General features: G+C 38.7%; 1 protein-coding gene across 1 annotated transcript in view; it reads left to right on the plus strand.

Moving 5' to 3' along the window:
* Positions 1-20474, plus strand: part of NEUROD1 (neuronal differentiation 1) — a 1109848-nt gene that overhangs the window by 80097 nt on the left and 1009277 nt on the right. The window lies entirely within an intron of this gene.

Here is a 20474-nt window from a genome sequence, read left to right on the forward strand (position 1 = left end):
TTGGGCTTGAACCCAACACCTCTCTGCCCTTTCCTGCATTTCTAGAGACTGTCTAGGCGTGTGCATGTGTGTGTGTGTGTGGGTTACAGTTACTCTTGGTGGCCTCTCTTTTTTTTTTTTTTTTTTTGCCTTTTTTTGGTCTCATGCTAGTCTCCACTGAAGTGAAGTTGATTGGTCTGGTCTAGACTTGCAGAGCTGTGCTTGTAACACTCACGTGTAAGTGCCCTCTGCTTAAGTCCATGGTTCCTACCATTTGTCATTGTTGTGATGTGCCTGCCCCTATCTCCTGTCTTGACTGCAGATCCCTAGTTGTCCAGCATCCTTCTCAGCACCCCTACAAATTCCACGTCTCTGAGCCCTTGGGAACCATAAGTTAGCTGTGGAGAATTGGTGCTATGTCAGGCTACTCTTAAATACTCACTGCTCTCTGATCATGGACTAATACCTCTCAGCCATGCTACACTGAGAAGGACAGAGCAGCCTCCCAGATAATTTTGGATTCCTTCTCCACCCATTTAGGAATCTCTTTTCCCTTTGACTGAAGTCCAGGGGTTGGGAGGGGTGTTGCATCTTCATCAGCACCATCCCGCTTCCCTCCTCCAATCCTTTCCCTTAGCAGACTCTAATATCTCTAATGGGACTTCCTTGATATTATATCTCAAGTATTCTTTACACTATGGCTTTTAATAAAGCCCTATTTTCAGATCCCAAGGGTTTACTTTTTATTTGAAAGAAACAGATTTTGGAAATTATAAAGTCTCTCATTTTGGGTTGCAGTTTTGGAAGTTGAGCATTGACATTGTTCTGTCTTTTCCACATATAGCAATTCTAATCCCTCTGTGACAGAATCTCTTCTGTTTGGACTGTTGACTCACAAAGCCTAAAATATTTACAATCTGGTCCTTTACAGTAAATGTTTGTTGACTTCAGATGTACAGAAAAGAATCTAAAAGTTTAGGACTCTAAAGACTTCGAACAGGAATGATTTGTTACATGCGTACTGTGTCCCTCTACCCTCAACTGCATTGTCTGAGGAGACCCAGAAGATACTCCCTTGAAAGCAGTGAGAAACACATTAGTGAGGGGAACACCCACATTCTGAGGAGCACTGTGGTGGCTTTCATATGTAAGCCATATATGACGGTGGCAAATACCACCATTGTGATGGGTTGCCTGATTCCAGTAGGGATGGTTCTGTCTTTTCCAGATATAGCAATTCTAATCCCTCTGCGACAGAATCTCTTCTGTTTGGACTGTTGACTTACAAAGTCTAAAATATTTACAATCTGGTCCTTTACAGAAAATGTTTGTTGACTTCAGATGTACAGAAAGGAATCTAAAAGTTTAGGATTCTAAAGTCTTCGAACAGGAATGATTTGTTAAAATCGTTTGCCCTGGAAGAGCAGAAGCCAATGGACAATACTTAACTGCCAAAGACAAAGCAGCCATATTTGTTATAAAGGCCAGCAGATTCTGATTACTGAAAAGGTAATCAGACTATTTTGACCTGCAGGAATTTTTGGTAGTGACTAATTCATGTCGTTACCAGAAACGAAAACGATGAGCAGCCTACTAAAACACTGCTTAATTTATAAAACAGCAACTGCAGGTCTGGTGGTTAAAAACCTGACTTGAGCCACCTAGTGGAGAATGATGGATTTCTACCTAGTTTTTAGACCTAAACCAGTTCACAGAGTTAGAACCCCTTTATTGAAGGGGAGGCCGGGTTCTTTTGAAGAAGGATGCTACAGCAGAACCAAATATATAATGTAAAATTTCCCCTGATTCTTTTCCAAAGGGTGACTTACTAGCATGATTGTGCACTGGGAAAAAGGAGATACCTAGACCATGACTGTGCGCTGGGAAAAAGGAAATACCCACACTTTTCAGGTATTCCTAGATACTTAACATGAACGGATGCTATTCCTGGGCACTCCAAACTCACTGTACTGTACCAGTCAAATGGGAGCTTATGGTGGCCAGGTGATAGATAGAGGCTTAGATAGAGGTAGAAGTTAGCTGGTGATTTCTTCCCTGGTTCCTGAATGTAGAGTTGGAATAGACATACTTGGCAATTGGCAAAATCTCTGTTTCTTGCTACCATGTCAAGCTTTACCCCTTTGAGTGTTTTTTTTTTTTTTTTTTTTTTTTGAGACAGAGTTTTCCTCTTATTTCCCAGGCTGGAGTGCAATGGCATGATCTTGGCTCACTGTAACCTCCGCCTCCCAGGTTCAAGCGATTCTTCTGCCTCAGCCTCCCGAGTAGCTGGGATTACAGGTATGCGCCACCACGCCAGACTAATTTTGTAGTTTTAGTAGGGATGGGGTTTCACCATGTTGGTCAGGCTGGTCTGGAATTCCCGACCTCAGGTAATCCACCTGCCTTGGCCTCCCAAAGTGCTGGGATTAGAGACGTGAGCCACTGGGCCCAGCCCCTTGTCTATGATTTTTTAAAAAATGTAGTAATTTTTAATTCATTAAGCCAAATTTATGTGTGCTTATTAATTTAAGCATGTGCATTTTGGGGGGGATTTTTAAATTTTAATTTTAAGTTATGGGGTACATGTGCAGGGCGTGCAGGTTAGTTACTTAGGTAATCATGTGACGTGGTGGTTTGCTGCACCTATCAACTCATCACCTAGGAAATAAGCCTTGCATGCGTTAGCTATTTATCCTGATGCTCTCCTTCCCCGCCGACAGGCCTCAGTGTATGTTGTTCACCTCCCTGTGTCCATGCGTTCTTATTATTCAGCTCCCCATTTATAAGTGAGAACATGGGGTGTTTGTTTTTCTGTTCCTGTGTTAGTTTGCTGAGAATGATGACTTCCAGCTCCATCCATGTTGCTGCAAAAGACATGATTTCATTCCTTTTTATGGCTGCATAGTATTCTGTAGTATATATGTACCACATTTTCTTTATCCAGTCTATCATTAATGGGCGTTTGGGTTGATTCCATGTCTTTGCTATTGCAAATAGTGCTGCAATGAACATACGTGTGCATGTATCTTTATAATGGAGTTATTTATATTCCTTTGGATATATGCCCAGTAATGAAATTGCTGGGTCAAATGATATTTCTGGTTCTAGATCTTTGAGGAATCGTCACGTTGTCTTCCACAATGGTTGAACTAATTTACATTCCCACCAACGGTGTAAAAGTGTTCCTATTTCTCCACAGTCTCACAAGCATCTGTTGTTTTCTGACTTTTTAATAATTGCCATTCTGACTGGTGTGGGATGGTATCTCATTGTGGTTTTGATTTGCATTTCTCTAATGATCAGTGATGTTGAGTTTTTTTTCATATGGTTATTGGCAACATAAATGTCTTCTGAGAAGTGTCTGTTCATGTCTTTTGCCCACTTTTTGATGGGCTTGTTTGTCTTTTTCATGTAAATTTGTTTAAATTCCTTGTAGATTCTGAATATTAGGGCTTTGTCAGATTGCAAAAATTTTTTTCCATTCTGTAGGTTGCCTGTTCACTATGATGATAGTTTCTTTTGCTCTGCAGAAGCTCTTTAGTTTAATTAGATCCCATTTGTCAATTTTTGTTTTTGTAAGCATGTATATTTTTTATGACAAGAAAATTTATACTTCTGAAGTCTTTTTTACTGAAAACTTAAAAGTGAAACTGAAAAAATCTAGTTTATTGTAGTATTTTATCAATTTTCTATATGTTTATAATTTTTCATAACAAAACCATTTGGAAAAAACAAATTAATGTTTGATTTGATCAAAATTTTTCAAGAAAATTCTTTATAAACTTTAAAAGAAGATGTTCTAACAACTACCCTTCACAACAACTATTTTGTATTTTGAGTTTACTTTTTTTTGAGAAAAATAATTGTGCCACATGCCATTATTGTAATATGTATTGTTTTAAGCCCGAGAATGAAAAAGAGACATTGTTATTTGACTTATGTATCTCATTAGAATAATTTCAAAACAGAAATCACTCTGGCTAGCACTTTCTTGGTATTATGAAGGCTTTGATATTTTTGATCCAGAGCTTCCATGGATCCAAGTGCATTAATTAATTAGAACTCATTTTAGGGTAAGGATATTTCTTTTTGCCAGACACCCGGTTATTTAGATGGGCAGTGGTGTCTTTCTCTTAAACGTTAAACTCAATCAAATTCCTTCCTTCCTTCCTCTTCAAACCAAAGGAACCACTATTCTGTATTTGGTACTTATCATTTCATGCCAAATGCATGCCATTATTTTAACTACACTTGTATTCATCCCATAACAATATAGTGGAGTTTCAAAACTTCAAATAAATGTTAGTACTTTAGTTATCCTTCTGCCACTGTGAGGTTTTCCTATTTTAGTACATGTGGTTCTGTGTTATTCTTTTTATAGCCATGTGGTTTCCAAAGTATAAATATACCACAAATTACATACCTGTTCTGTCATTGATGGGCGTTTATGTTGTATCCAAATGTGTTACTCTTACAAGTAATGTTTGTATATGACTCCTTGGGCATATTTGCAAAAATTTCTTTAGCAGCAGAACTGCAAGTTATAGAATCTGTGCATCTTCAACTTTATCAGATATTCTCAAATTGTTCTCCAAAGTGACTTGCAACAAACTGCACATGGGCTTACTATTACTTGATTTTAAAATTTTTATTTATTGGATGGATGTGTAAAAAATCTCACTGTAGCTTTCATTAGTGTTTCCCTCATTACTAGTAAAGTCAAGTACTTTTTCCAATTTTTGCTCATTATTCTTTTGGACTGTTTTTCTTACCAAAGTATTTTAAAAAAATATATTTGGGATATTAATCATTTGCTACATAAAAGAGTTTCAGATAAGTTTTCTTAGTCTATGTCTGGTCTTTTCACTTTTGAAAATGGGGACTCTTAATTTTCAAAAATTTTAAATTTTTATAAATTACTTTCTTATGGTTTATTTTAGGAGATCTTATAGAGCTTTTTCCTTTTTTTAACTTTTAAGTTCGGGGTACATGTGCAGGTTTGTTATAGGTAAACTCATGTCATGGGGGTTTATCGTACAGATCATTTTGTCATTCATGTACTAAACCTAGTACTGATTGGTTTTTTTTCCTGATTCTCTCCCTCTTCCCACTTTCCTCTCTCCACTAGGCCCCAGTGTCTGTTGTTCCCTTCTATGTGTCCATGTGTTCTCAGCATTTAGCTCCCACTTGTAAGTGAGAACATGAGGTATTTGGTTTTCTGTTCCTGCATTAGTATGCTAAGGATAATGGCCTCCAGCTCCATGCATGTTCCTGCAAAGTACATGATCTAATTCATTTTTATAACTGCGTAGTATTCTATAGTATATATGTACCACATTTTCTTATCCAGTTTACCATAGATGGGCATTAAGGTTGTTTCCATGTCTTTGCTATTATTAATAGTGCTGCAGTGAACATATGCATGAATGTGTCATTACGATAGAAGTATTTATATTCCTTTGGGTATATACCCAGTAATGGAATTGCTGGGTTGAATAGTTTTTCTGTCTTTGAGCAATTGCCACACTGCTTTCAACAATTATTGAACTAAATTACACTCCTACCAACAGTGTGTAAGTGTTTCTTTTTCTCTGCAACCTTGCCAGTGTGTATTATTTTTTGACTTTTTAATGGGGGGGGGGGGGGGGGGGGGGGGTGGGGGGGGGGGGGGGGGGGGGGGGGGGGGGGGGGGGGGGGGGGGGGGGGGGGGGGGGGGGGGGGGGGGGGGGGGGGGGGGGGGGGGGGGGGGGGGGGGGGGGGGGGGGGGGGGGGGGGGGGGGGGGGGGGGGGGGGGGGGGGGGGGGGGGGGGGGGGGGGGGGGGGGGGGGGGGGGGGGGGGGGGGGGGGGGGGGGGGGGGGGGGGGGGGGGGGGGGGGGGGGGGGGGGGGGGGGGGGGGGGGGGGGGGGGGGGGGGGGGGGGGGGGGGGGGGGGGGGGGGGGGGGGGGGGGGGGGGGGGGGGTGGGTAATAGCCATTCTAACTGGTGTTAGATGGCATTTCATTGTGGTTTTGATTTGCATTTCTCTATTGATCAGTAATGTTGACCTTTTTTAAATATGGTCATTGGCCGCATAAATGTCTTCATTTGAGAAGTGTTTATGTCTTTTGCCCACTTTTTAATGGAGTTGTTTGTTTTTCTCTTGTCAATTTGTTTAAGTTCCTTGTAGATGCTGGATGTTAGACCTTTGTTGGATGCATAGTTTACAAAATTTTTCTCCCATTCTGTAGGTTGTCCGTTCATTTTGGTGATAATTTATTTTGCTGTGCAGAAGCTCTTAAGTTTAATTAGATCCCATTTGTCAATTTTTGCTTTTGTTGCAATTGCTTTGGTATCTTCATCATGAAATCTTTGTTTCTATGTCCAGAATGATATTGCCTAGGTTGTCTTCCAGGGTTTTTAGAGTTTTACATTTAGGTCTTTAATCCATCTTGAGTTGATTTTTGCATATGGTGTAAGGAAGGGTCCAGTTTCAATCTCCTGCATATAGCTAGCCAGTTACTCCAGCACCATTTATCGAATAGGGAGTCCTTTCCCCACTGCTTGTTTTTGTCAACTTTGTCAAAAATCAGATGGTTGTAGATGTGCAGGCTTATTTCTGCGCTCTCTATTCTGTTTCATTGGTCTATGTATCTGTTTTTGTACCAGTACTGTGCTGTTTTGGTTACTGTAGCCCTGTAGAATAGTTTGAAGCAGGGTAGTGTGATGCCTCCAGCTTTGTTCCTTTTGCTTAGGATTGCTGTGGCTATTTGGGAAAAAGTTTTTTTTATTTTTTTAAATTTGTTTAAGCTGTTCTGTATAAAAATTTCCTTTTAATATGTAGGTTTTTAGTTATCTTGAGATAACTGGATAACCAGTTACTAACAAACTTTTTTTTTTTTTTTTGGATATTTCAGCTTTTCCTTATGGTGAAATATCAAGTTTCTCAAGACATACCTGTTTTTGGTTCTTTCTTCTGTTCTATTTACTTCTGAGGTCATAGTATACCATTTAAACTGTATTATAAGTCTTCATGTTAGGTAGGGTAAGCCCCCTCTCCCCTGTCATATTTTTCATATATATATATATATATTTTTCAAAATGGTTTTGGCTATCAGTGGCCCTTTGATTTTTTTCATATAAATTTTAGAATCGGCTGGTTGAATAAGTAAAATTTTCTTTGGATTTTTAGTTGAAACTGTATCAGTTTTACGGATTAATTTGGGCAGAATGTGTGTCTTTATGTTAATTGGTCTCCTCTAATGTAATTCCGTAAAGTCTTATAATGTCTCACATATCCTTTGCTACATTTATTTCTAGGTACCTGACATTTTTGTTGCCATTATTACAAAGGATATTTCTTAAAATTATATTATACACCTCTTTATTCCTAGTTTAGGAATATTTTGGGTACATTACATCCAATTACTGTAATAATTTGTCTATAGTTTCTTGTAGGATTTTTATGTAGGTGGTCACATTGTCTGATAATAATGTCAATTTTTGTTTCCCTTATTTCCAACCCTTCCATATTTTTATTTTTTATTGTTTTGCTTCATGGTTAGGACAACCTCTAGTACCACGTCAAATAATGTAGTCATGGGGAGTACTTTGTATCTGCTTTTAATGGCAATGTTTCTAACAGTTCACCATTGACCATATCTTTGCTTGTAATCAATGGTTGGGAATTTGTCTTTGATTCCAGCACCTAACTTGATATCTGATACAGAGAAGGTGCCCACTGAATAATTATTGATTTAAATTCTATTATTCTTTCTACTATATGGGCATATATTAGGTAAGAGCATTTCTGCCAGGCATAAAAATCTCAGAAAATTATACGCCTAAATGCAAAGCGATTAAAGCTTGCAATCTGGTGTAACTTCTTAAATTATCCAGAAGAGATGTCAACTTGAATATTTAAGAATCTTTTTAATCTCTGTGATAAACAGGAAGAAATTACTCTGCAACGGAGGAGAATTGATTTATGACAAAATTGCTGTTTTTAAACATCTGTTAATGTCAACTCACTAGGCATAAACATTTAAATGTCAAACATGTCATTCAGAAGCTATGTTTTTGTGTATGCCTTCTTCAAAAACAAAAGCCAATACTAGGCATTTGGAGAGGGAAGTCAGATTCCACAGTTCTGCTACTGTCTTAGCTTTCTATTGCTGTGTAACAAATTATTACAAAGTGAGAAGCTTAAAACACTGCTAATTTATTGTCCCAGGATTTCCAGGGTGAGGAGTCTGGGCACAGGTTAGCTGAATTCTCTGTTTGAGTCTTAAGGGCTGCAATCCCAGTGACAGCTGTGCTGTGGTTCTTATCTGGGTTTGGGGTCCTTTTACAAGCTCGTTCAGGTTGTTGACAGATTTTAATTTCTCACAGCTCCAGGACCGATGTCCATGTTTTCTTACTAGCTGTTGTCTGGGCACCTCACTAAGCAATTAAAGGCCATCCCTCTCTGTAGACAGCTTGCAACATGGCTACAGTATTTGCTTTCTTTCTCTTAAGCCAACCAGAGAAAATTCTTGCATTGAAGGGATCAACTGATTAGGTCAGAACAACTAAGGTAAACTACCTTTTGATTTACTCAGTTAACAGATTTGGGACCTTGATTATATCTGCAAAATCTCTTTTGTCATGCAATGTAACAATCACTGAATATAAGGAGAATCTTATATTCATAGGTTCTCCCCACACACAAGGGAATAGGGTTATACAGGATGAGGGGCAATGGGATCATTTTAGGATTCTGACTCTCACATCTCCTGCATATATGTAGAGTGTCACTCTCCTCTTTCTTCTACTCTCTCAGAGGAGCATTTTCTTTCTTGTTTCATGGCATCATCTGAAGGTGTCAATGAATCTTTTTTTTTTCTGAATATTTGCATATACCTTAAACTGCCATATGCCTTACATTGATAGTTTGGTTTCAGCCTCATTTCTTAAGTAAGGCTGGGGACCATCTTTTTCATGTGCTCTTCAGTAGCTGGATAATTTATGAATTTTAATCCAAGAGCTTCTGAGTTTCACTGGTTTACAGCTGATGTTTCGGCTATATTCAAAGCCACATGTACACACACACATCCAGCCATGCCCATGATATATTTGGTAATTTATTGTAAAGTTTTACTAATGTCTTGCTGTTAGCGCAATAGTTTCTGGTATAATTTTATTCTTTTGCAGTTTGAATATGTTAGAGTGTTTACAAAGTTATGAGATCATTAGATAATCCTAAAGTGACAGAAAAAACATTTTTATAGTATTTTGTTTTACCTTTGGGAGATGTGGTTTTTATTATTAATACCTACATTTCTATTTATTAGTCGTACCTACATTTACAGTTTACAAGGCATCATGCTACATATATATCTCATAATGCTTAGCAGCAGTTTTGTAAGTGAGGAAAGGAATACCAAAGTTGGTGATTCCTCAAATGATGCAGGTAGAATTGGGTAGAACTGGGAATTCAACCAGGGAATTTTGAGTTCAAGCTCTTTCATATAACCTTTTCATTGCCATGTGAGTAGAAAGAGTTTATAAATATAGCTCATATTTTCATAAAATAATAGAGACATAACTTTATAGAATTGGAGGGATATAATCTTATTTTGTGCAACTCTGAACTCATTTCAAAGAATGACTGTTTCATTTTCCTCTAGATTTATGTACAAGTCTTTATGAATTGATTTTATTTTCTATTATGTCCTATCATTTATAATTTGGCATATGCTTCTTGTCTGCTTCATATTTTCCTTGTAGTTTTATGAGGCAACAAATCTTATTTATAAAGGGAACAAATGTAAAACAGTCCAGTTAACAGATTTATTCAAGGATTTCTCAGCCTTTCACACTTAGACTATTCCTTAACAACACTTCATTGTCTAGAGACAAATTTTCTAAGAAAGAATGACAAAAATATCCAGAATAGAAATATTCATGAGCTTTGGAGATTGATGAAGACATTATTCTTGGCAAGAGGGTTTTTTAAGTAGATGGAACTTACAAATACAGAGAAAGATGGTAGAAGTGGATCGATATCAGGTAACTTTTAAAATTCAATTATTTTAAATAGGTAATATGGGCAGATGATAAATTAAAATAAGTAAAAAGAATGTAGTAAGAAATAAGTTTTTCTTTCAATTCTGTGTTCCAGTGCCTGTCAGTAGTATGATGGCTTGCAGTGAGAATTTGCAGAAATTTAGTCGTTTTTTCAAAATGGGAAAAAAGATTTGCTAGTGTTTGAAAGTGTAATAGAATTTAAGAAGGAGTGGGAAATGGCAGTAAAGTGCGTTTGTATGCATACCAAGAAAAACTTCTGGACATCTCATATCCAAAAGGATTTTGCCCTTGAACTGATACAATGTTGAATGACTGAGAGAACTTATACTATTTGTATACATGTTTGCTGTATTCAGCACAAAATGGCAAACATTTCTCAATTATTGAGCTGCTTCTGCCATGTTCTTGTTCTACTTTATTAATAGAGTACAACTCCTTCAATCATCTTTACTTAGGTTAGTCTCTCAGTTACACTGTGGAATCCACCTATGCTATGTCATTATAGAATCAGGATGCTGTGGGTAGAATTGTGTCACTTAAAAAGATATGTTGAAGTTCAAACCTCTGGAACTTATGAATGTGACCTTAGTTTCGAAACAGCATCTTTGTACCTATAATCAAATTAAGATGAGGTTAAGATTGGAGTAGGCTCTAAATACAATGGCTAGTGTCCTTCTAATAAGGCCATATGAGGGCAAAGGTGCACACAGAAAAACACCATGTGGTGGCTGGGACAGAGATTGCAGCGATACAGTTGCAAGGCAAGGAATGTCAGGGACTGCCAGTGATCACCAGAATCTAGGAGAAAATCATGGAACAGATTCACCTGTAGAGCCTTCAGAGGAAACCAGCCTTGCTGATACTTTGACTTTGGACTTACTTCTAACCTCTAGAAATGTGAGAATATTTTTCTGATATTTTAAGCCACGTAGTTTGTGGTGCTTTGTTATGGCAGCCCTAGGAAACTAACACAGGAGGAAAGGCAGGAAGAAAACTTTTTTTTTTTTTTTTTTTTTTTACTGAGAAGCTGTTTGTGTGCTAGGTACTATGGAATACACACATTATGCCATTACTGTTCTTCTCACAACTGCCTTACAGGGTAGATATTATTCCCATTTTATAGCTACAAAACCTCAGGCTCAGAAGTCTTGAATAAGTTTTCCAAAGTTACGCAGTAAATGGTCTCTATCTGATAAAGAAGGCATTATAGCACATTATTCCTGATGATCTCTCATTTACAAAGGGACAGCTGAACTTAGAGATGTTTTTAGCCACCTGAGGCTTCCCGCATGGTTGATTTTAGGAGAATTAGAAGCAAAAAATATATCTCCTGCTAATGCCTAGAATTTCACTGTTTTTTATTATTAATCTTTATTTTTATAATGTAAATATTCCTAGAAGAAATAACATATGCCCATGGAAACATAAATTTATTAGGTGTTTTTGGTTTTTTTTCTGATGCCACAGAAGCTCTACAGCTTAAGACCATTGGATACATGGTGAAAAGATGGGCACGGATTAGTGAAAAAGTATAGAAAGAGAAGGTAGAGTATCAATATAAAATAAATCCTGCCCACTTTAAGATTTTGTTAAGGTCTCGCAAATATTTGTGTATTTGTTTATCCTTAATCACTTTTGTTGTTAGGGCTGACATCATCTTCACTGGATATTTATATTTGTAATAGTGTTACATATAAGGACTAAGTTGGAATATTTGGTAGAGGTAGGATAACAGAATATATGCCTGACACATTACCTGGCTCAAGCAACCGTTCGATATTCTAAATGCGGTTGAAAAAATTTAATGTAATGTAGTTGTGTTGTTTGGGGTTTTTTTTTGAGACAGAGTCTCGATCTGTCACCAGGCTGGAGTGCAGTGGTGCAATCTCGGCTCATTGCAACCTCTGCCTCTTGGGTTCAAGTGATTCTCCTGCCTCAGTCGCCCAAGTAGCTGGGGCTACAGGCGCGCACCACCAAGCCCAGCTAATTGTTGCATTTTTAGAAGAGAGGGGGTTTCACCATGTTGACAAGGATGGTCTCGATTTCTTGACCTTGTGATCCGCCCACTTTGGCCTCCCAAAGTGCTGGGATTACAGGCGTGAGCCACCGTGCCCGGCCAGTTGTGTTTTATTCTGCATAGAGTACATTTTTACTGTAAGGAATTTAGAAAACATACATAAGAGAAAAGAAGAAAATGACTAATCACACCATCCTAAGTCTGGCAAAGCTGTATTTCAGTATGTGTTTTCAGGACATATTGTATGAATATTTAAAAATTAAATGGGATAATACCAGCATATATTTTTGAACTATTGGAAAGTTTTCAAATAAAATAAAAATAAATGAAGGAATACAAATATGGTATGCCTAATACAGTTTAATGATTATTTGAATTTCTGCAAATAGGCTTTTCTTGTTTTAGGTACAGCTACTCATTGAAGACTAAGTAAAAGGACATTTTAAAGATTTGTTTTCATTTTCTGCAGAACTTAAAATCTCATCCCAGGACTCAGAGTAGAGTCTGTCTTACTTTATTGGTCATCAGTCTATATTCCTGATACTGACCTCATCCAGTATAGCTAAGTGATGAAAGTGATGATTTTCTTTTGCTTTTCCCATCTTTCCATTTTTATAGTTTCAAAGTGAAATTATCATAGAATGTGCATTATAGCTAAATCACAAGTTGGCTGCTTGACAAAAGTAAGATAGAGTCAAACCACTTAGATTTTTAGAGGTTTTGATTGTAATGAATGTTATTTTCATTACTATCAAATATAGATCTGTACTTCATTTCTAAATCTGTACTTCCTGTGTCTCAGAGGTCTTTTGGAAGAAAACTGATGTGTTGGTGCTCAGTGGAATGGTGATAACTCCTGGGGTAATGTGGTATCATGATGGCTAAGAATCTTAACTGTAGTGGATTGCACTTGCAACAGGTAGAAGGTAAAATACTGGCAGCTACAGTAATAGAAGATGTGGGGGAAATAATAAGGACTGTATAATTGTCTGGCCTTTGCTAACTGCTTTAAAAGGCTTGATGAAGGATAACCACAGGGTCAGGTCAGCCAACCATCAATCAGGACACTGTGAAACCCAGCAGGCCTTCAAGGCAGTTTTTGAAGTGATCTTTATCTCCTGCAGCCAAAGAATAGATTGGGACTGGAATTTAATTGTGAGGGTGGTCAAGATGCAAGGGAGATGGAGCGAGAAGCCTTGGCAGGTTTTCTAAATTAGATTCAGGGCTCAGATCATGGAAACTTGAGAACTGGAATGAAGACATTTGGTGGATGTGCCAGAGAATTTTGAACCCTTTATTCTCCTATGCTGGCAGAGGTGACCTCTACCTACTGGCTAGAGGCGAGTATCCTCTCCTTGCCTGGGGGGAAAGAAAACTTTGCATGAAAGACCTCAACACAGGCAATGATTCCTTCTCTCATTGTCTAGAGGCTAGAAAGAAATAAGGGTCAAATCTGAGCATTACTTGAGGAGAAAAGTCTGGGGGGAATAGTTTACTCCTTAAAGGATTGCAGGATCTGGATAGGCTGTATCAACAGGAACTAGGTAAACAGGTGTGGAAGTAGATCTTATGGCCATTAGCCAGGGGCTTGGTGCGGAATATAAGGCTGGTAAGTGGAGAGTTTATTGACTTGGGTTCACCTTCCCATGACTCAAGATTTAACATCCTAGTGAAAACCCCTGGAGTCCATCATAATGCCCTGCTAGGATGGCTCTTTGAGGCTAGTTAGAGAAGCCAGAATCTTTTGACAGAGTATTGAGGAATGGAGTTAGAAGCTCAGGGAAGTGGGAATGTTAGCATGGATTTATTATATGAGACTAGAAAACTCTCATTACTGCCTCTGTTCCTGGGGAGAGCCTTGATGACACTTCATTCACTAAAGCAATAAGGATTGCACCTTGAGGCAGACATTGGCATCTTCGAGAAGCTGTGTAGTTACTATCCTCTTTACACTATGATTGAGAGTTGGGGATTGGCATCTGTGGTTTCCTGGACAAAATGGGAATTGTAGGATTCTAGAATTTCTGAGGCCAAATGGTGGCACCTTAGATGTAATAAATGGGCAAAAAGGCCAGATGAATGCCCAGGAGGCCTTGACCCGCTGGGACCTGTGGCAAGGGTTCATACCGCATAGTGCTCCCGATAGAAGAGACATGGAAAGCCCATTAGGGTACAGCTTGTTAACATCAACAAATGGAAAAAAAAGAGTTGTGGACAGAAGACTGTCAGATGGGATATGGACTATGAAAAATAGATTCCGGACTGAGCTAGAGAGATCTGAGCTAGTTCACAGAGCCAGAGCCCATTCATTGAAGGGAAGTCTGGGTTCACTTGAGGAAGGACGCTGAGAGGTTACTTCATGGGTATGCCATAAATATGTCTCCATTCCTGCCCCAAAAGGACTTAAAGCCATATATCAGATTACATGTTGAAAAAAGGCCTTTCAAAGGACTTTGGATAAATGATCTGAGCTGGCACTTAAAATAAAATAGGGGACATTTTAAACAGGAATATTACTATGATCCCTAGTTAGAGTGACACCTTGTAAGAGCAGATGCTAAATAGAGTCCTGACCTAAATATATCTTACAGTGAGTCCAACTCCCCACACCAAGAAAAAGAATCCGAAGTGAAACTGCAACCTGGGAGAAATTGCAGAGGTTAGTGCTACTCCCAAAGACTTAAAGAATGCAGGGTTGCTTCCAACACATTATTTTCCAATTCACCTGTTTGACCCACGCAACAACGATAGGAATTTTGGTAGATGGTGGTGGACTACCACAAACTTAACCAAGTGGTGGGCACAATTGCAGTGGTGTCAGGCATTTTATTTCCAGTAGAATCAACTAATATAGCCTCTGGTACTTGGTATTGGTCTAACAACTGCTTTGTTTTCAATCTCTATCAATCAAGAGTTTCATAATTAATTCACTTTTATGTTAGATGGACAGTAGTATAGAGTCACTATTTTCCACAGGGCATTATTAACACTCCTATTGTCTATGAAAATATAGTCTGCAGGGACTCTGATTATTTTAATATTTCACAGATCATTTCATTTGTCCACTACATTGATGCCATTGTGCCAACTGGTCCGTGTCTGGTGGCGATGATGGATCTGATGTGCAGGAAGAAGAGAGTACCCTAGTTGCCCCAGTAAGGCACATTTGTGTCAGAAGCTGGGAGAAAGACCCTATAAAGTCTCAGAGTTTCAGAATAGCAATGATGGTGGAGGTGAAGACTTGTATCTGAGCTTAATAACGTGAAGGCCTACTCATCCCAGCTGATCTGGCTACTAGTGCTGTTGAATGCTGGGCCTTTCAGAAGCAGCGATCGATGATATGTTCCCATCTCTCAAGGAGATTAACTAATCACTCGATGTCAAATTGATTACATCAATCCCCTTCCATCCTGAAGATGAAAGTGATTCTTCAATTACTATCTTTTCTAGATATGGGTTTCCTTCCTTGATAACAGGGTTTCTGCAATACCTCATTCAAGCTCTTACAGAATGTATGATTTACAAAAGCAATATTGTAAACGTCCTGTCAGATCAAGAGCCTAATTTCATAGAGAAAGAGGTGAGTAAGCAAGTGTGTGGGCAAATAGTCTTCTGGTCCTGCCACATACCACATCCCTCGAAAAAAACTAGATGATTAAAATTATGGAGTGGTTTAGTCAATGTCCTTCAGAATTGCCTGAAATCATTAGTAATATATAACGAGATGTCTCTCATGGCTAAAATATACAGATCCAGGAAGCAAGACATGGAAACAGAATTGGTTCCTCTCCCCATCATCCTGAGGTCCACCTCAGGATGGAATTCACATTTTCCCTTTTTAAACAAATTAGCTCTGCTATATTAGGAAATATTTGCCCTCAGCAATATGGTAAGTGCCCACTAAACCTGCAATTGTGACTACTTTAAAAGGGTCAAAAGTGATTCCTATGTTATGGGCTCCTCATGCCAGTAGAATGGCAGCCAAAAAAGAAGTATATTCCTGGGGGAAATGAGCCCCATGATCCTGAAGAGCTAGAGTTGCTACTACACAGTAGAACTCACGAGATGCACTTGTGTGTCCATGTCTGGTGACGATGATGAACCAGCAATTGCAGTGACCATAGCATGGTAAGAACAAAACAACTAAGAACTCAGAATCAGCTGAAGGTTTGGGTGACTCCATTAGGCAAACACCCTATATCAGCAAAAGAGGGACTGAGCAACCTGATGGACAAAAGGGAGAGAGAAATTATAAAGTGTAATAGAGAGGTGAAAAGATGAATATGAATTATGATTTGGGTACCAGTTGCAGCATTTGTAGTTTCTGCCTGTAACTGTTGTATATGAAGCTTTTTGAAGAGGTCACCACCTTGAACACTCAGTGATGAATTGCATTTAATGTAGGGTACAAGTGGGTCTCAAGGGTGCCAGGGGTGGACTGCATCAAGAGGATGTGCCCCACCTCACATGCTCTGAGCTATACCTTTGTATCTAGCTGTGGCTGGGGAGGATAGTTCCAAGCATGTTTTGACTCATTTTGTACTGACAACATCTTGCCTCAGATCTCTGTTGTATGTCTTTGATCTCAGGCCTAGGGTTCCTCTGATGCTGAGGATGAAGGAGGTGTAAAATAGGCAGTTGAAATAGGGATCCAGATCGTAGGAGGTCGAGGTCGATCTGGTGAGGTAAGTGTGTTTCTTGACTGCAAAAGGAATCTAAAGACCTGAGAAGGAAAAATTTCTCTAGGGAGAATTGCAACAGTGAAATTAGACAGTCATAGGGAAGAGTCCCAAAGAATATTTAAAACGCTTACAGTCAAGGGACAGGTAATACATATGTGAGGAGAAAACATTGGCAAAGAAGCTTGAAGAGCAGTCTGCAATAATACTGGGAGAATGCATCATGTTTTTATTCAAGGATGACCTCACTTGGCTGAACTCTCCATTTTATGTGAAAAACAGAAAAAATACCTTATATGCATTGCTGTTTATGATTTATACAGCCATTCTATATGTTTTTACAATTGATATATTAAAAATATATAATAATCTCAGCTGTCAATATTATCGCATTTTAGATCTAAGTATGTTGGATCTCTGACTTTCTTGATAAATAGTGGAGTGCTAGATGTTAAAGCAAAGCCTATCCCTTGTTAAACTGCAGATTCCAAGTTTGCAGCTTTAGGCTTCACATATTCCCATTAGGCCTGCCATCACAGCCTTGTGATGATCTGTATGTCTTAAGCGGGGCAAAGACATTTCTAGCTATGCCTTTATTTTAATCAGTGTATGTTAATGCACCTGTGTGTAAAAGCATTTATCAGTTACCCAAATGCATTGTATAAATTTTAGGTAGAAGCCTCAAGTGTTAGATTAACAAATATTGTTTCCCTTTTGGTGACTTATGGACTGACTTATGGACTGAAATGAATGTATAAGGTTTAAAAAAGTGCACACAAAAGATGAAATAGTCATACTGATACTGGAATTCCTTTGAATAAATTTATATGTGTAGGACATAGAAAGTAGAATACAAATTAACATATTTTCAATACAAATCTTTAATTTTTTTGTCTGTTCTAACTAGGTAGATAGATAGTGTTCAGATATTTCTCTTGGGAGGAAAAAAATCATACTAAATTTTGTAAAGACATACATTTTTGTAGCAGCAATAGTCAAATTTGTCACGTTTCTCAATTTCAATGACTGCAGCCAGAAATGAACAAAATATCTACCCTCCTAATTTGGCATTAAAAATGCAAGGCCAGGTGCAGTGGCTCATGCCTGTAATCCTCACTTTGGGAGGCCAAGGTGGGTGGACCACTTGAGATCAGGAGTTCAAGACCAGGCTGGCCAACATGGTGAAACCCCATCTCTACTAAAAATACAAAAATTAGCTGGGTGTGATGGCGGGCGCCTGTAATCCCAGCTACTCAGGAGTCTGAGGGAGGAGAATTGCCTGAATCTAGGAGGCAGAGGTTCAGTGAGTAAAGATCACACTATTGCGCTCCAGTCTGGGCAACAAGAGCGAAACTCCATCTGGGGACAAAAAAACAAAAACAAAAAGCAAAAACAAACAAAAAAACACCCAAAAAACAAAACACAAATAAGACTCTAGAGGGCACTCTACTCCCATTGTTTTTCAAGAAGTGTTTTTAAATGTAACATGAAGGCAGATATTTAAAAGTCATTGTGAATACTGCCAAGAAGGTTAGAATTCTTATGCAAGATCTTGAATATCAGTTGTCAGCATGGAGCAGTGGGATTTTCATGTTATCTTTTAAGTGTTTTCAGTTGGGATGGTTTAAGTTTTTTAATGCCTAGGATACAATTAATTCTGCAAAAGAGTATACTTACATTTAAAAAGTTAGAGTTACAACATGTATAGGTATAATTGTTATCCCTACATTACTTTATGACATTTTACTTAATTACCTTGCATAATTGTTATTACTACTACTGTCATTATTATTATTGTAGACATGAAATCAGAATTTTGAGATGCTTTCTGGGGAATGAGATTGTCAAAGTGTTTTGATTCAAGTAACCTTGTTCTTCCCCTTTTCCATGCACATGAAACGTATATAGGAGGGCCTCATTCCTGGGTTATAGTAGGTGCTCACTGAGTGTTCCTTAAGTCTGAATCTGAAGTTAAAAAAATAACTTTTAATATTATTGAATACATCACACTACATATTTGTATCTGTGCTGTCTTCTTTGGGCCATTCATGGTAAGAACCTGGTCTCCTGGGATTTAATTTAGCCCAGAGACCAGTTTTGCTTGTTAGTAATTTTTAAAAATCTGAGTTAGACTGCCTTTCAGTGATTGCATTCTAAATACTAAACAATATTTGCATTTTTCCATTTTCTGAGACCCTGTGCCCTTATACATTTCCTCATCTACCTGGCATCTAAAGCCATGTGTGTTTTAAACCTATGGATAGATCTAGGATCTTTTTGCTGGCAGCAGATGTCTCTCTCTCTTTTTTTTGGAGAGAGAATCTCACTCTATCACCTAGGCTGGAGTATGATCACACCTAGGTATGATCACGGCTTACTGCAGCCTCAAACTCCTGGGCTCAAGTGATCCTCTTATCTCAGCCTTCTGAGTAGCTGGGACTATAGGCATGAGCTATCATGTCTGGGTAATTAAAAAAATTTTTTTCTGTAGGCCGGGTGCATTGACTCACACCTGTAATCCCAGAACTTTGGGAGGCTGAGGTGGGTGGATCATGAGGTCAGGGGTTCAAGACCAGCCTGGCCAAGATGGTGAAACTCTTTCTCTACTAAAAATACAAAAATTAGCTGGATGTGGTAGCACATGCTTGTAATCCCAGTTACTTGGGAGGCTGAGGCGGAGAATTGCCTAAACCTGGGAGGTAGAGGTTGCAGTGAGCTGAGATTGCGCCCCTGCACTCAAGCCTGGGTAACAGAGTGAGACTCCATTTCAATTTTTTTTTTTTTTTGTATAGCGAGGGGTCTTGCTATGTTGCCCAGGCTGGTCTCGAACTGCTGGGCTCAAGAGACCCTCCCACGTTGGCCTCCCAAAGTGCCGGAATTACAATTGTGAGCCACTGCTCCTGGCCAGTAGATGTCTCTCTTGAATATCATTTCATGATTGAGTAAGGTTTACCTGCCCCCTGAAACAACCTCTAGCTTCCTGCATCTCTCTATGTTCTACAGCTGGGACTCTATTCCTGTTTGTAGGCTCAACTTTCCTTCATTTGACCAAGGGGAACTGAAATGTTAGGAATAGCTCATGTTGCTTTTCCTATTCTGATTTTGGTTTCAGTGCTGATAACTTATGTTGCACAAAGCTACTACCACATACCCTGTTGCCAGGCAGTGGGTACCAAGATTGTTTTTAATATGTCTGGAATCTTATCTTGGTAACCTCTCAGCTATCCAGTTTCTTCTCAACTAAAATCTCATTTTCTTATTCCTATGCCTGAAGATGATAGTCTCAGGTGAATTCTAGGCCACCAGAGTGGCCTGCTACCTGCTGCCACTTACACACACCTCACAATTTTTCCATTCTACATTCACATTGCAGTGTTTCCCCATCCACTTGTAGGGACACATCTCGTTTGTCCTGATACCAGCACTTGCTCTCGTATCCTTTACCTAGTAATAATAATTGCTCATATTTAGGTGGCACTTTCAAACACTAGCTCTGATAATAACATCTATAAACTGGATATCATCACTTCTTTTGTATAGATGATAATAATGTGACTGAAAGAGTGGGATTTGCACCCATATTGCAGGTATTGGGATGCTTTGTTGTTGTTTATTTAAATTAATTGCAACTGGCTTTAACTGCCTTGTCTTGAATTTTTTTTTTTTTTTTTTTTTTTTTTTTTTTTTTTTTTTTAAAGAGACAGGGTCTTGCTCTGCCACCCAGGCTGAGTGCAGTAGCATGATTATGGCTCACT

Source organism: Macaca thibetana, chromosome 12, assembly GCF_024542745.1.
Source record: "Macaca thibetana thibetana isolate TM-01 chromosome 12, ASM2454274v1, whole genome shotgun sequence".
NCBI classification, from domain to species: domain Eukaryota; kingdom Metazoa; phylum Chordata; class Mammalia; order Primates; family Cercopithecidae; genus Macaca; species Macaca thibetana.